Raw genomic sequence first — 16,567 nt, 5'->3', positions numbered from 1 at the left:
GGATTTCTACCCATAAAGATTCAATTTTGTATTTAGTCTCATGCAGGATGTTTATCCTGTTGGACTCTATGCCATCCCGGACATAAAGCGCCACACCTCCTCCCGAGTGCTCCTCTCTGTCTTTGCGCTATAATTTGTACCCCGGTATAGCACTGTCCCATTGGTTATCCTCTTTCCACCAAGTCTCTGAGATGCCAATTAAGTCTGTCATCATTCACTCCTATACATTCTAATTCTCCCATCTTACTTCTTAGACTTTTTGCATTAGCATACAAACATTTCAAAGTTTGTTTTTTGTTTGTATTTTCATTCTGCTTTTTAATTGATAGGGATAAGTTAGAAATTTTTAGCTCAGGAGAGGTTTTAGTTACAGGCACTTGGACTACTTTTCTAATTATTGGAACCTCACTGTCGGGATGCCCTAATTCTAATGCATCATTAGTATCCTTTAAAGATACCTCTCTCCGAACCATGCGCTGCTGAGCGATTGTCGGCTTTCCTCTTTGTTCTAGTTTAAAAGCTGCTCTATCTCCTTTTTAAAGGTTAGCACCAGTAGTCTGGTTCCACCCTGGTTAAGGTGGAGCCCATCCCTTCGAAAGAGACTCCCCCTTCCCCAAAAGGTTCCCCAGTTCCTAACAAAACTGAATCCCTCTTCCTTGCACCATCGGCTCATCCACGCATTGAGACTCCGGAGCTCTGCATGCCTCTGGTGACCTGCGTGTGGAACAGGGAGCATTTCAGAGAATGCTACCCTGGAGGTTCTGGATTTAAGCTTTCTACCTAAGAGCCTAAATTTGGCTTCCAGAACCTCCCTCCCACATTTTCCTATGTCGTTGGTGCCCACATGTACCATGACAGTCAGCTCCTCCCCAGCACTGTCTAAAATCCTATCTAGGTGACGCTTGAGGTCCGCCACCTTCGCACCAGGTAGGCATGCTACCAGGCGATCCTCATGCCCACCAGCCACCCAGCTATCTACATTCCTAATAATTGAATCACCAACTATGACGGCCGACCTAACCCTTTCCTCCTGGGCAGTAGGCCTTGGGGAGATATCCTCAGTGAGAAAGGACAATGCATCACCTGGAGAGCAGGTCCTTGCTACAGGATCCTTTCCTGCTGCACCTGGTTGGTGTTCTCCCATCATGAGACCTTCTTCCTCCAAGGCAGCACCAGGGCTGCCAGTCTGAAGTTGGGACTTGACTACTATGTCCCTGAAGGTCTCATCTATATACCTCTCTGTCTGCCTCAGCTCCTCCAGGTCTGCCACTCTAGCCTCCAGAGATCGGACTCGTTCTCTGAGAGCCAGGAGCTCTTTGCATCGCATGCACATGTACAACTTCTCACCGGTGGGTAAAAAATCATACATGTGACACTCGATGCAAAAGACTGGGAAGCCCCCCTCTTGTGCTGGACTGCTGTCTTCATCTCAATTTTGATCAGTTCCTAGTTAAGTTTTAGGTTGCTATGGGAGTAGGAATGTGTCTAACGTCCTTTAAATGTATTAGTGAATTCACTATGTGTCTGGTAGTGGCCTACTGGGCTCTGATCGAATTCTCAATAAAGGTTTTGTTGGGATTTTTTTTTTTTTTGTGAAAGTGGCACTTGCCTATAAATTAAGGGATGACCTGGGGGGGGGGAGGGTTGGGAAATACAAACATTCTTAACTTCAGTTAGTCAGCCTGAGTGACTCACTGCTCTCTTGATTAACAAATGTTGGTGCCTATTCAAACCCAATCACACTACCTCAACACCTTTCCAAGGTGAGTAACTGAGCTGAACTATTCAACTTTTCAACTTAGGTATATACTGCTCCTAGCTTATTTCTAGCTTCTGGATACTTTTTGGGTTGGTTGTTTTTTTTTGTGGGTTTTTTTTTTTCAATACAAACACTCAGTTTGTATTGCAGACTTTTAAAAATAAACACACTACCTACTGCTACCTTATTGACTGACTATTTAAAAATACAGTCTAACTTGTTTATTCACTGCCTACCTACTGCTACCTTATTGACTGACTATTTAAAAATACAGTCTAACTTGTTTATTCACTGCCTTTCTGACTATTAAAGGCACAAACACACTAAATAATATTCCCAAATAGTTAACTTTGCCACAATACTTTAAAAAAAGACAATGTCCCAAGCAAAAACTTACTGATTCCTTTCAGCCACCAGCAAGGTGATCCTCTCCTCTCAGGATTTGGTGAGACAGGTAACAATGGTGGGGCTGCTTGGCAATAGTGATCATAATATGATCAAATTTAAATTAATGACTGAAAGGGGAACAGTATGTAAATCTATGGCTCTAGCACTAAACTTTCAAAAGGGAAACTTTGAGAAAATGAGAAAAGTAGTTAGAAAAAACAGGCGTGGGCCTTGTTTAAAAGTAGCATCCTAGAAACACAGACCAGGTGTATTCCATGCATTAAGAAAAATGGAAGGAAGGCAAACTGATTACCAGCATGGAAATGTTCCCAAATTTAGCTTAGCCGGTTCAGCACTGAGAAGCCTCCAGAAGATCTAACCTCACTGAAGGGCCTGTCCCTTAATCTAAAAAAATACCCACCTCTACCCTGACTCCCAATCACTCGGTCATTTTTAATGCAGGCTTGTCTTCGTCTGTTAAAGAAAGGTTCAGACTTTAAAATGTGTAAGGCTTGAATGCACATCACTATTATATACAGGGAGGACGATAATGAAAGCCATTTCTGGGGGTAAAGCGCTCTTTTATCCACAGAAATAGGCTGTTTGATTACTGTCCATCCTCTACACAAGTAAAGGTAGGAACATATAACAAGGCATATTTCTGGTTTGGAGTTTGGACAGGGGGAAAACTATAGCCAGAGAGCAAAGTGTTAGGTCCCTTTAAGGGCTGCAGCTGGAGAGCTAAGCCAGCTCAGGATTATGATGTCTGATTATGACATCACCATAGTAGAGGTTTGAAACCAGGCAACTCCTTTCTTTCTTGCTCTTTGCAACAGACGTCCTCTGTTGCTCCTAGGCTGTGATCCCTGTGCTTTGGTGTCGTGCCTCCAGTGTCTCCTGTGTCATCGTCCCTCCAGCGTCTCCTGTGTCTTCATGCCTCCAGCGTCTCTTGGGTCTTCGTGCCTCCAGCGTCTCCTGTGTCTTCATGCCTCCAGCGTCTCTTGGGTCTTCATGCCTCCAGCGTCTCCTGTGTCTTCATGCCTCTAGCGTCTCTTGGGTCTTCATGCCTCCAGCGTCTCTTGGGTCTTCATGCCTCCAGCGTCTCCTGTGTCTTCATGCCTCCAGCGTCTCTTGGGTCTTCATGCCTCCACCGTCTCCTGTGTCTTCATGCCTCCAGTGTCTCCTGTGTCATCGTCCCTCCAGCGTCTCCTGTGTCTTCATGCCTCCAGCGTCTCTTGGGTCTTCATGCCTCCAACGTCTCCATGTTCCTGTGACCATCACTTTGTCTCTTCACTATCTGCCACAGACCTTCTGCCTGGACTATGCTGTCTCTTCAAGAGATGGGTTCCTATCTTGCTGGGTGAACGCTCTATATCTTCCTTCTCTTTCCTCTCTGCCCACCTGCCCTTGCTGTTCTTTGCTTTTCATTCCCTTTCTCTGTCTTGTTTATGCTTCCCCTTTTCCTTTCCCTTACTTCTCCTTTTAGCAAAACAGTTTTAGTGGTTAATATTATTTCCCTCCCATGTAAAATTCCCTTTTATTACCATTAGAGGGTCCCTGAGGGAGAGATAGAGCTGTGGGTTAATAGGGACAGACAGGGAGAGTTTGTAAAGCTAAAGAAGCCCAGCCAGTTGTACAGTCTGAGCTGATCCTATCAGCACCCTCAGAGCCAACTGAGACAGGTGCAGCATTCAGCTCTGCAAAAACATTCACTTAAAAACCAGTTGGAGTTATTGTGAAATTCCTTTTCTTCTTCCCCTGCTTGTAATACATTCTTCATAACAAGCTCTGTTTATTAGCACTGTGGATCCTAGGTAAGTGAGTTTTTCAGTGATTCTGGTATTTTTTGGATGTGCCTTCTTTATTTGTCTGGATACTGTGAAACCCCAGGTTTAGGGAGTCACAATGTCCTCAGAAAGCCCTCATGAAGGAGCACGTGGTAGTGAAGGTTACAGTAGGGTACTTAGGAAACCCAGTTGGTGGGTGGGAGGTTGTCAGGAGAGAGGCACAAGTGCAGGAGCAGGCAAGGCCTCTGCAGTGCTTGCTAGGATCTTCAAGGTCCAAGCAAGTGAGCAAGGGTTTAACCTCCGAGTGTCAGGTGAAGCAGCTTTTGCTTTACTTCTGCTAAGAATGTTTTATTCTAGGGAGGTAAAGGAAGAGATGTGATGTGTGCTCTTCATTTCTGCCATGAATATTTCATTCTGTGTGGCAGGGGCAGAGCCAGAAGCAGCACAGCTCTTGCTCTGTTTTCCCTGTGAACATTTAAGTGAAGGCTAAGCAATCTTGTATTGCTTAGCAGATAATAACGGGGGTTAGCGAGCGGTAGGATAGGGTTAAATTATAAGTTAGGAGGGAAAGGGGAGGGGGAGAAAGTAAAGCTAAGGGGCCAATGAAAAGGAAGTATTTTGAATTGAGGAGCTGGGATTGGTTGGGGTAATAGTTAGTTAGGGCAGAGAGCCCTTTCGCGCCTCAGTTGGGTGCGAGAGGGCTGAGGGAGCAGGCTGGAATAATTTCCCTCCTCCCTCCCTTATGGTAGAATCATTGGATGTTATTCAATGTGTGTTGTCTTTATTGATTGTCACAGTGGCGGGTAACCCCAGCCCAATATGGTTGATTTTGTTATGTGTTTTTAAAAGGCATTGGGGGGGGGGGGGGGGGGAGGTATCTCATGTAGCGTGGGGCTGCTACATGAGGTGGCCAATGAGCAAGAGGGGGGCCGAAGCTCTGAGGCCGGGGTACTTACCCACGCTGGTGCGAGGCGGGGTAAGGAAATGGACTCTATGGGTGTAGCTCTGAAGGGGTCTGAACGCTTCAACCTAACAAAGGACTTCATGTACCAGACTTCCCTGCTTCATGACGGGTTTACTTACAGTCTGCAATACAGCTGTAATTAGGACATTGAGAAACTTTCTGTCAGCACATTGCACATTTTCATTTTGTTGGCTTCGCTGTTCTTATTCTCTGATAAGCTTTCACTGCTGTAACCTAGATTAGAACAATGGATGTATTATGTGATGGGCTGTATTACTGCAGACTCGCAAATTCCTTTCCAGAACTGCAAGTCCCAGCAGCCTCTCCTGCAGAACATGGGAGAAGTTTCACGAAAGTTCCAGGGTGTCTAGGGAGGGGGTCAGTAGCCCCTTCAGCCGGAATATGCTCGCTCAGCAGTTGTAAAATGTTTATTCAGCAAAACCAGAACGCATGTGTGAAAGATAAGAACTGTAAAGTGTATAAGGGTTTGCTCCGAAGGGGGCGTGGCATGCAGTTGTACTAAGCCTTTGTCTTAGCTGCATCTTGCTAGCAATAAAAGTCTATCTTTGCGGATCAGTTGTCTGGACCTCCTTACTGATTAAAAACAGACGGTTACATTTGGCGAGCCAGCCAGGAGGTGCCGGGGACGCTATTTTAGCCCCCCAGCTGGTCCGGTGGTTTGGTGGCGGAGCGATCCCCCAGACTTACTTGGTGAGTGGCCACCGCTGAGTTCAGCGATCAGGTTTCTGAGGGGACCGTTCCACAAGAAACTTCTTGAGACCTCTGGGCTGGTGATTCGGAAAGAAGGCTTTCTTCGCGATCGAGAGAACGTTTCAGGCAAGTATACTTTTATCTGCACGGGAATAAGAAACAGGGGAACCTGAATTAGAAACCAGATACAGCTAAATTACCAGCCGATCTTGAAATGGATCGAGGGGGCGTTGATCAAACCCCACAGCGTGGTTAGTAGGAGCTCCCCCTCCGAAGACCTCGTTACTGAAAACCTGAATTGGAATTTCGGAAATTTTTGAATTTTGGGAATCAGAAAGAAATCTTGGGAATAGGTTTCTTGTTGTGTGAAAGAGAGTGAATGGCCTCGCAGTCGACCGCGTTCTAGTCGGGGCGAGTGTGACCCTTTTGTGTCTGACGGATAAGGACCCCTTACCTATCCGTTTTCCTTTCCCTCCCTTGTCTGTGAACTCTATCCTAATGGGAGGGGGCGGTTCTACTCCATTAAAAGTCATGACGGAACACTATAGCGAAGTGTTCGATGAACATAAATGTACAAAACCCGGAATGATTCAACGATGCACCCATAAATGGCCCGGTTTCTGTGTAAATTGGAAATTAAAGGTTCCTGTAGGAGGCCAAACGGCCACACGGGTCCAGAAAATAGTCATACGAGAAGGGAACCCGGGTTGCCCTGAGGATATACCATACATAACCGCGTGGATCGCAGTTATTGAAAATCCTCCGTCGTGGGCAAAGAAGCTAGTAGAGGGAGCCGCCCTCATAATGGTAACTCAAGTACGCAAAATGGGGAACCGGAAGTCCCCAGTGTCTGTCTGTCTGTAAGGTACCTGAAAAGAAAAAAAAAAATTCTACTGTGGTAGATCGGTTAGACAAATTTCTTTTTGTGATCAAATGCATTATTTCTTTTGATAACTGCTATCTGTGAATTGCAAGCACATGTACCAGGGATTTTTTAATTGTTTTAAACCCTAATAAGAAGAGTTTTGGTTTACAGATGCTGCACAAGACTACTATACAACAAATTAATTTACAATGTTAAGTTAAAATACTGATTTGATTACTGAGAATGCATTTACTGGTGTTGAAGTTTAGAACTTGATGGCAGTTAAGGGTTAACGGCAGAGATAATTACAGGAGAGAGGCGGGGATCGAGCCAGAGAGAAAAAAAAAAAAAAAAAAAGGACATTTGGCTAGCCTGGGTGAATGAAAATTGTTTCGTTTGTTTTAACAGAACATTATTGAAAGTTAGTTCATGGTGTGCGTATGTGAATAACGATAGAATTGTGGTATGTTAATTAAAAGAAAGAAAGATTGTAGCTCCGAGTTTCTGCTGATTAAATTTATTCTCCAAGGTCCTTGCTAAAACTGTCTGTAATCTGACAAAGGATTGCTACTTGCAAAGAAATACCAGAACCAAGGGTCCCTTACAAATCATTTAGTGCCTTATGATGCAGGCTATTTTTAAGACATTTTATAGCAGCAAATTAATTGTTACAGTACAAAGTGGAATGGTGGTGCGTCCCACTGCGTGTCAGTACGTAGTGCGTAGGCATTCAATATGGCTGTGCGTTTCAATGCTGGCATTGCTAATCAGAAGTTTTAGTTTTCTCATATCTTCTATTCCAGTGTCCTCCCTATGCTTATCTTTCTATTCTCTAATACCATGTTAATTATTGTTCTTACTTGTCTCCTATATATTATCTGTTATTTAAAAGTTACATTGGAACGCATGATAAAGTATGAACTCTCTTTTGCTGACGCAGTTTATTTTGAAGCTGTCTCTGGGAAATTTAGAGAAATGATTAAGAATGGGTTCTTTGTTAAAGTTTTTCTTGTTGCTTCTTTGGCTAGCAGTAGTTAAATATGCAGAGCTACTCCCTGTTTTAAGGAACTGGCAAGATAAGACAGCCAAGCATGTGCAGCGCTGACTGTGGGAATTACAGGATGCCGTTTGTAAAAAAAAAAACAAAAAAAACAAAAAAAAAAAAAAAACCCGGAGAAAACAAAGACTTAATATTAAAAATTTTGATTCAGTGGCAGGCGCAAGATAAGGATTATTGGAAGTTGTGGGCAAGAGAAGGGGCCACTATGCAAGATTAGGAACAAGAGCAAATATGAGTCGGCCCAAATGATAAAGTAGTAGCACACACATATATATATTGCAATTATGTTCTTTTACCACTGGTGGGGGCTGGGCTCTGGCTATTACCATATGTTCTTAGTGTTTGCAATGTAATTGGTACAAGGCTTCAAAGGGTTTGATCATCACTCCTGCACACCTAAAGCGCCCCCCCCCTGGATCCTTGCCTGCAGATCCAGGTTGACTTTATTGAATTAACCCAATGCCAAACTTACAAGTATGAAGGAAGCAATGTTTTGCAGCTTCTCAGCCTCGTCAGAATTGATTTGCCTCCAGGCGCAGGTCACCTATTCAATTTCCAGATGGACTGTGATCTTTTCATCGTATTTTGAGATGTATGGGAACAGGGATCAGGAAGAGAAGAAAAGGGCCCGTCCCTGCAACCAGGAACTTAATAATAGAGACCCGACATCCGAAAGAAGCTGCAGAAGGCCGAAGGCTTTGAGGGCATGAGCCTCAGCCAGTTAAAAGCTATAGCAGACCAAGTATGTGGAAATAGAGAAGTCGAAGAGAAAAGAGAGAAGCAAGTAGAGACATGAAGGAGAAAGTGACTGTTAGCCGCCGCTCTCGAGGACACTCGGGACGGGAAGGAGCCAAGACAATGGCAGACCGCGAAGAGGAGGGGGAACAAGACCCCCTTTTGGAAAGAATCAGTGTGCGTACTACAAAAATGAAGGCCATTGGAAGAGAGACTGTGAAGAATGGCAAAAGAAATACGGGAGCCCTGCAGTGAATACTAACGACAAAAATGGACCTGCACCGACACAAAGAGGCCGAGGAGGAAGGAGATTGGACAACCCCCACTGGCAGATGGCAGGGGAGGCGACAAGGAGCATACAGCCTGAAGAGATTGGGAGGGAAGAATCCCCACTGACCCTCTGGTGGAGATCCACGAGGTAACACAACAAAAATCAGGGGCCTGTTGGACTCAGAGGCCAACGATCTGTCATGACTGCACCAATCGGCCCCCCCCGACGAAAGAGACTGTTTCTGTAGTGGGTGCCTCAGGTCAGGTACTCACTGCCCCTCTGCAGAAAGAATGAAGTATACAAGTAGGCGGGACCATGGTATCCCTTATCGGATGGAACCTGCTGTGTAAGCCTCAGACCACATTGAGATTTCAACCAACAGGGGAAGTTAAAGCCTCCTTCGGGGACCATCCAGTGATACTCATCTGTCCCCTCCAAGAAGAATGGAGACTACATCTTCCCATAGTCGAACGAACCATCGAACATCGAGATGAAAACAACACCCCTCTTAACGAACAGCGCAGACAACTGATGGATAGTGTACCCCAAGTATGGTCCGAGCAGAACCCGGGAGGAATAGCTATCGACGCTACCCCCATATGGATAGAGATGAAACAGAATGCACAGGTGATCAATCAACCTCAATACCCCATTCCATACATGGCCAGAGAAGGAATTGAAGTACACCTGCAGAGATTGTATGATTTGGGAATTCTCCGGCGAATCCGATCTGCTTGGAACACTCCTCTACTGCCCGTAAAGAAACCCGGTTCTTCTGACTACCGACCTGTACAAGATTTACGGAAAGTGAACAATCAAGTAGCAGATCTAATAGCCCTCGTACCAAATCCATACTCAATCTTGGCTCAAGTTTCCCCTACCTCCAAGTGGTACAGTGTCATTGACCTCAAAGATGCTTTCTTCTCCGTTCCAGTAGCAGAAGAATGCCAGAAGATCTTTGCCTTCACATGGGAAAATGCACAAACTGGAATCAAGCAGCAGTACACATGGACTCGCTTACAGCAAGGATTTAAGCACTCACCCACGATGTTCGGGGAGCAACTGGCAAAAGACTTGAAGATGTACCAAGTCACGTATGGGCCAGTCATACAGTATGTGGATGACCTTCTGTTGTTTCGTGAAACGTATCACGGATGTGCTATAGCCACACTCCACTTGTTAAAGACGTTGTACTCAAAAGGATACCGTGCAAGTAAAAAGAAGGTGCAAATTTGTGAATTGGAAGTAGAATACTTGGGATTCCAGATCCGGGAAGGTACCCGTTGCCTTGGAATATCCCGTACCAGTTCAATACGAGGTCAACCTGTACCCACTTGCAAGAAAGAGCTCCGAGCGTTCCTTGGAGCTGCAGGATACTGTAGGCTGTGGATTGCTAACTACGCTGTTATCGCCCAGTCCCTGTACGACAAGCTGCGGGGAAAGGAGGCAGAATCTCAGCCTTTTCAGTGGGAAACCCATGAACTGACAAGCTTACAACAACTGAAAGATGCCTTGATTGAACCACCTGCTCTAGGATTGCCAGATGTAATGAAACCATTCCATCTATTCGTCGATGAAAAGAAAGGCATGGCCATTGGGGTATTGACTCAAACTCTAGGCTCATGGAAACAACCTGTTGCATATCTGTCAAAAGGAATGGACAATGTTGCAAAAAGATGGCCTGGTTGCCTTCAAAGCATTGCTGCTGCATGCTTACTGATACCCGAAGCTGTTAAGCTAACATTTGGACAGACTTTACAAGTAACAACTCCTCTTACTATTCAAGGACTACCAGAGACCCATGGACCAAAATGGATGACTAATTCACGTCTCGTCAAGTATTAAGCCTTACTGTGTGAAACACCTGAACTTCAAATACAAGACAGCAAAAACTTGAACCCGGCCACTCTTATGCCGGCACCTGAACCAGTTGGCCATGACTGTGAAGAAGTCATGACTACAATACATTCCAGTAGACCAGACCTGAGGGATCAACCCTGGCAGGGAGCTTGGACTTTATTCACTGATCCGAAGATGAAATCATTGAGGCTCAACCTTTTCCCCCAGGAACGTCTGCACAAAAAGCTTAATTAATTGCTCTTACTCGAGCTCTGCAGTTGGCAGAAGAAAAACTGTAAATATCTATACAGACTCTAAATATGCCTTTCTTACAATTCAAGTGCATGGAGCATTATAGTGGGAAAACAACTGAACAATCAGGCTTCAGGCAGTCCTGGAGCTCATCACCAACGACTGCTCCCGCTCTTAAACTCTGGGCAAAAGAAAATACCAAAATTGGTTTTAGATTACCTTCTGGCCCAGGAAGGAGGGTTTGTGGAACATTTAACCTCTCCAATTGTTGTTTACAGGTAGATGACCAAAGCAAGGTTATCCAAGATATCACTGATCGCATGGTCAAGATGGCACACGTCCCTGTCCAGCAGTGGAATAGTGCATGGGACTGGACCAATGGATTCCGTGGTTGGTTTTCCATGATCAATGGATTTAAGAGCTTGTTTGTTATCCCAGCCAGTTTAATTCTGTTTTGTCTTTTAGGACCCTGAATTATTCCTTTCTTGCTCAAACCGCCTTCGTCGGGTGATGAAGGACATTGCTGAACGCAAAACAGCCACGCAGCTTCTGTTACTGTACATGTATTCCTCTGAGCCTACAGAACCTGTTTAACCATCCTCATGTTTTATCCTGGGCCATCTTCCCATACATGACAAGTTCGGGCTACAAAGGGGGGTGGAGCCATTAGGGCCCATCCGTCTCAAACCCGTGAAGAAACCATCGGACTGTTTGGGAAATTAGGGCCCCCTGAGAACTCAAATTGCTAATTTTTCTTGTTTCTGTTTCTGTTTCTTTCAGTTGCACAGTTGCATTGTGATGGTGTGATACTTTTCATACAGAATGATAAGTATCAAAGGGGGGAATGAAGGGGTCTGAACGCTTCAACCTAACAAAGGACTTCATGTACCAGACTTCCCTGCTTCATGACGGGTTTACTTACAGTCTGCAATACAGCTGTAATTAGGACATTGAGAAACTTTCTGTCAGCACATTGCACATTTTCATTTTGTTGGCTTCGCTGTTCTTATTCTCTGATAAGCTTTCACTGCTGTAACCTAGATTAGAACAATGGATGTATTATGTGATGGGCTGTATTACTGCAGACTCGCAAATTCCTTTCCAGAACTGCAAGTCCCAGCAGCCTCTCCTGCAGAACATGGGAGAAGTTTCACGAAAGTTCCAGGGTGTCTAGGGAGGGGGTCAGTAGCCCCTTCAGCCGGAATATGCTCGCTCAGCAGTTGTAAAATGTTTATTCAGCAAAACCAGAACGCATGTGTGAAAGATAAGAACTGTAAAGTGTATAAGGGTTTGCTCCGAAGGGGGCGTGGCATGCAGTTGTACTAAGCCTTTGTCTTAGCTGCATCTTGCTAGCAATAAAAGTCTATCTTTGCGGATCAGTTGTCTGGACCTCCTTACTGATTAAAAACAGACGGTTACAGCTCTACCACTGGGTCCAGGTGGGGAGCAAGTTGTTAAGAAGGGGATAAAAGGGGAGGGGGGGTGTATATGTTGAATAGTGTATTAAGTGTTAGGGGCTCGGGTCATGTTATAATAAACTGCGGCCTTTATTTAACCAAAACAAACATTGTGTGGGATTATAAAGGGGGAGGGGAAGCAATTGAAAGCGAGTCTTGCCTCTCCCAGTTTTTCTTGGGGTGGGAGGCTGCAGGAAGGAGCCAAGGATGAGGCAGGAGCTCTCGTGCCACTCTCCAGCCCTTATGAATATTTCATTCAAGGACAAGGTGGGGAGACGAACCAAAGCTGTGGCAGCAGATCCTGCTCGCTCCTGCCTTGAACATTTGATTATGGGGGGAGGGGGAGGAGGGAGTCAGAGACACGGAGCAAAAGCTCCCTCCATGAACCTCTGGTTTGGGGCTCTGGCAGTGGCTGCCTGGGACTGAGCTGTGGGTCTCATCTGGGTCTGGATGTTTCCCAGCCTTGACCTAAATAATCAAAGTATGCAAGGTCTGGCTAATCCCATCTGAATTTTAACCTGAGGTGATAAGGAATGCAAAAGTACACATCTAGATTTGCTTTGTTTATTGCCCCCTCAAAAATACCCCTGCCTGCTTTTTGTGAGGGCACGGTGTTAAAGGAAAGCTCTGCATATAGTTTTCCCCCTGTCCGAACTCCAAACCAGAAATATGCCTTGTTATATGCTCCTACCTTTACTTGTGTAGAGGATGGACAGTAATCAAACAGCCTATTTCTGTGGATAAAAGAGCGCTTTACCCCCAGAAATGGCTTTCATTATTGTCCTCCCTGTATATAATGGTGATGTGCATTCAGCCTTGCACATTTTAAAGTTTGAACCTTTCTTTAACAGACGAAGACAAGCCTGCATCAAAAATGACCGAGCGATTGGGAGTCAGGATAGAGGTGGGTATGTTTTTTAGATTAAGGGACAGGCCCTTCAGTAAGGTTAGATCCTCTGGAACTGCTCAGGCTAAGTTTTCAGGAGGCTCCTCAGTGCTGAACTGGCTAAGCTAAATTCCCTGTACGTACCCGGATCAGTCCAGACTCCTGGGTTTTGCCCCCCTCTAGCAGTTGGAGGCAGAAGTTTATCAAACAAACCTATGCCTTATCTAGGCTGGTGCCACCTACAGTCTGGTGGTATTCTTCTGTCTCCTAGTAGGTGGAGGAGGTGCAAAACCTACAGTCTGTGCTGAGGCCTAGTTTTTCAGTTCTAGATAGTATTGTTAGCTGGGTAAAGAGAAGGATAAAGTTAGAATAAGGTATAGGAGCGCAGTGGTTTGCCTGCAGGTCCAGTCTCCCGCCTCCCAGGGGGTTGTGAGGTCCGGAGGGGGACCATCCCCCCTGGTTTCCGAGGCCGCTGAGGTGTGGGGTGCTTTGCCCTCCTGCCAGCGTGAATTTGTGACTGGGGGTGATACCGGGGAGCCTGGCTCACTCCCCCCAGTAGGTCCAGGACCCGGAGACTATTGGGCGAGTATATTAAAAAAAAAAAAAAAGTTAAAAAATTTTTTTTGTGTGTTCTGTCTGGGCTTCATTCTCCTTCCCTTCCGGTCGCATTTGGGTGCTTGCGCGCCATTTTCGCCACCTTCCGAGCGATTTTCGGGGCGGTTTTTTGCTGCAGCATGCCGCATCGGGCCGTTTGTAGGGCCTGCGGCACCATGCGGGCGCAACTGTCCTGGGACAATTTGTGTTCCGATTGCCTCTCCGGAGGCAAGGGGGTCTCTGCGGCCACGGGCAGGGACCTGGTGAGGGTCCAAACAGTGACCTGAGCATTTGGGGACTTACATTCTTCAGGTGCCGACCCGTTCCCGTGGGAACGCCCCAAGGCGCCAGCGGCACGGGGGGAGGACGAGCCTCCACCGCGATTGTCACCACAACGCAGAGTCCCTAAGGGGGACAGACCTGCGAGACCCAGCTGTGCTGCCAATCCAGAGGTCCCTGAGGGGGATCAGACAGATTTGTCTTCAGACTCTTCTTTTTCGTCTGATTTCGTGTTGCTTATGCATAAAGCCTTCAAGACACGCAAAGATTGCCATTTAAATACAGTCTCGAGCGGTATGTGATCCGAACTGTGCGTGCGGCAAACGCAGGTGTGCCCGGCACTAATGCACCTCTTTCTACCGCACCTTACTGTATTGGCCTGTTTGTGATAACCAAGATCAATGCCTGTAGCTCAGATGGAAAGTAGGACATCAGGAAATGCTTACATATCTCCTTTCTTTCTCTTTCTGGTTCCGCTCATCCTGCAAACTTCAGCACCGGTGCAACTATTCCCACCCCTCTTTCCACTGCTCCCTCTGCTCTCCCCTACCCCAAGCCTCTCCCTCTCTATCTTCCCTCCACCCTCTCCCATCAATCTCCCTGCCTTATCTCCTGTTCTCCCCTTCCATCTTTTTCTCCTTTGCTCCTTCCTGTTATTGTATCGACTCCTCCCACCCTCCTTCCAATGCTCTCTCTGCTCTCACTCCTCTCCCCTAGCCCATGCCTCCCTTCTCTATATCTTTCTTCTCCTTCCTCTCTGCCCACCTGCCTTTGCTTTTCTCTACTTTTCCTCCCCTTTCTCTGTCTTGTTTATGCTTCCCCTTTCCCCTTTTCCTTTCCCTTACTTCTCCTTGACATCCCGTGTGTATTTGGTCTGATTGCAGTGCATGCACTTCGAAGAAAAAAAAACAGTAAGGAGACTTTGCAAACATCGCTTTGTGCCCTATAATACTTTTAAAGGTCCTTGGTCAGCGGATTTGTCCGGCTGAGTTCGGAATTTAGCTGGACAAACCGCAAAGTGTTAAAATTGTGGGCCAATGAATGGCTAACTTACCTGGATAAAACGGGATGACTGGGTGTGGGGCTTATGTTTAGCTGGGTAGCATATAGTTTTCCCCCTGTCCGAACTCCAAACCAGAAATATACCTTGTTATATGCTCCTACCTTTACTTGTGTAGAGGATGGACAGTAATCAAATAGCCTATTTTTGTGGATAAAAGAGCACTTTATCCCCAGAAATGGCTTTCATTATTGTCCTCCCTGTATATAATGGTGATGTGCATTCAGCCTTACACAATTTAAAGTTTGAACCTTTCTTTAACAGACGAAGACAAGCCTGCATCAAAAATGACCGAGCGATTGGGAGTCAGGGTAGAGGTGGGTATTTTTTTTAGATTAAGGGACAGGCCCTTCAGTGAGGTTAGATCCTCTGGAGCTGCTCAGGGTAAGTATTCAGGAGGCTTCTCAGTGCTGAACCGGCTAAGCTAAATTTGGGAATATTTCCAGCCGCCAAGCCGTGATTGAAAATTTATCCAGTAAACGGAATCAACTCTTGTGGTCACTTAGCAGCTCTTCTGAAAACTTACCCCTTACTTTGAATACAGAAATGGGCACAATTAACTTTGTGATAACCAATATCAATGCCTGTACCTCAGATGGAAAGTAGGACATCAGGAAATGCTCACATATCTCCTTTCTTTCTCTTTCCGGTTCCGCTCATCCTGCAAACTTCAGCACCAGTGCAGCTACTCCCATCCCTCTTTCCACTGCTCCCTCTGCTCTCTCTCCTCTCTTCTACCCCATGCCTCCCCCTCTGCATCTCCCCTCCTCCCTCTCCCATCAATCTCCCGGCCTTATCTCCTGTTCCCCCCTTCCATCTTTTTCTCCTTTGCTCCTTCCTGTTATTGTATCAACTCCTCCCACCCTCCTTCCAATGCTCTCCCTGCTCTCCCTCCTCTCCCCTAGCCCATACCTCCCTTCTCTATATCTCCCTCCTCCTTCCTCTCTGCCCACCTGCCTTTGCTGTTCTCTACTTTTCCTCCCCTTTCTCTATCTTGTTTATGCTTCCCCTTTCCCCTTTTCCTTTCCCTGACTTCTCCTTGACATCCCGTGTGTGTTTGGTCTGATTGCAGTGCATGCGCTTCGAAGAAAAAAAAACGGTAAGGAGACTTTGAAAACATCGCTTCTTGCCCTGTAATACTTTTAAAGGTGCTTGGTCAGCGGATTTGTCCGGCTGAGTTTGTAATTTAGCTGGACAAACCGCAAAGTGTTAAAATTGTGGGTCAATGAATGGCTAACTTACCTGGATAAAAAGAGATGACCGGGTGTGGGGCTTATGTTTAGCTGGGTAGCAGCCCTGAAGTGAGATAGATAAACTTACTCCACTGTCTTTGGGTCTATACAGCGGGAACCCGTACCTGGGTAAGTCCAGCTAACTTCCTGCTCTCAGCACCGCTGAATGGACCTATTAGTTTATAAATATAAATGAAGAAACATTTTGTTGGTATTCAGGGATTTCACAGTGCTAATCAGTGATTTCTCAGAGACGAGGAGTCCCTCAGATCACAGGGAACTGTCTGCCCTCTATAGTTACTCCAGTGAGCCATAGCAAATGGTTTAGTCCACTCACTACCCTAAACTAGGTCCTCCTCTGGGAGGTGCTTAGACCTTAGAAAAGAGACCCAGAAAAGACAAAACAATAAATATAACAACTGAGGAATC

The 16,567-nt window shown here is 45.9% G+C and overlaps 1 long non-coding RNA gene across 1 annotated transcript; it reads left to right on the top strand.

Moving 5' to 3' along the window:
- Positions 1-3,402: 3,402 nt before the first annotated feature.
- On the top strand, positions 3,403-14,478 carry LOC115089983. The gene is made up of 3 exons (XR_003856285.1): positions 3,403-3,960; positions 12,939-12,991; positions 14,342-14,478. It is a non-coding gene; the product is annotated as an uncharacterized LOC115089983 (long non-coding RNA).
- Positions 14,479-16,567: the final 2,089 nt, after the last annotated feature.

The sequence above is a fragment of the Rhinatrema bivittatum genome, chromosome 4, assembly GCF_901001135.1.
Source record: "Rhinatrema bivittatum chromosome 4, aRhiBiv1.1, whole genome shotgun sequence".
NCBI classification, from domain to species: domain Eukaryota; kingdom Metazoa; phylum Chordata; class Amphibia; order Gymnophiona; family Rhinatrematidae; genus Rhinatrema; species Rhinatrema bivittatum.
The sequence above is the reverse complement of the archived record's forward strand: the minus strand, read 5'-3'. Positions and strand labels throughout refer to the sequence as shown.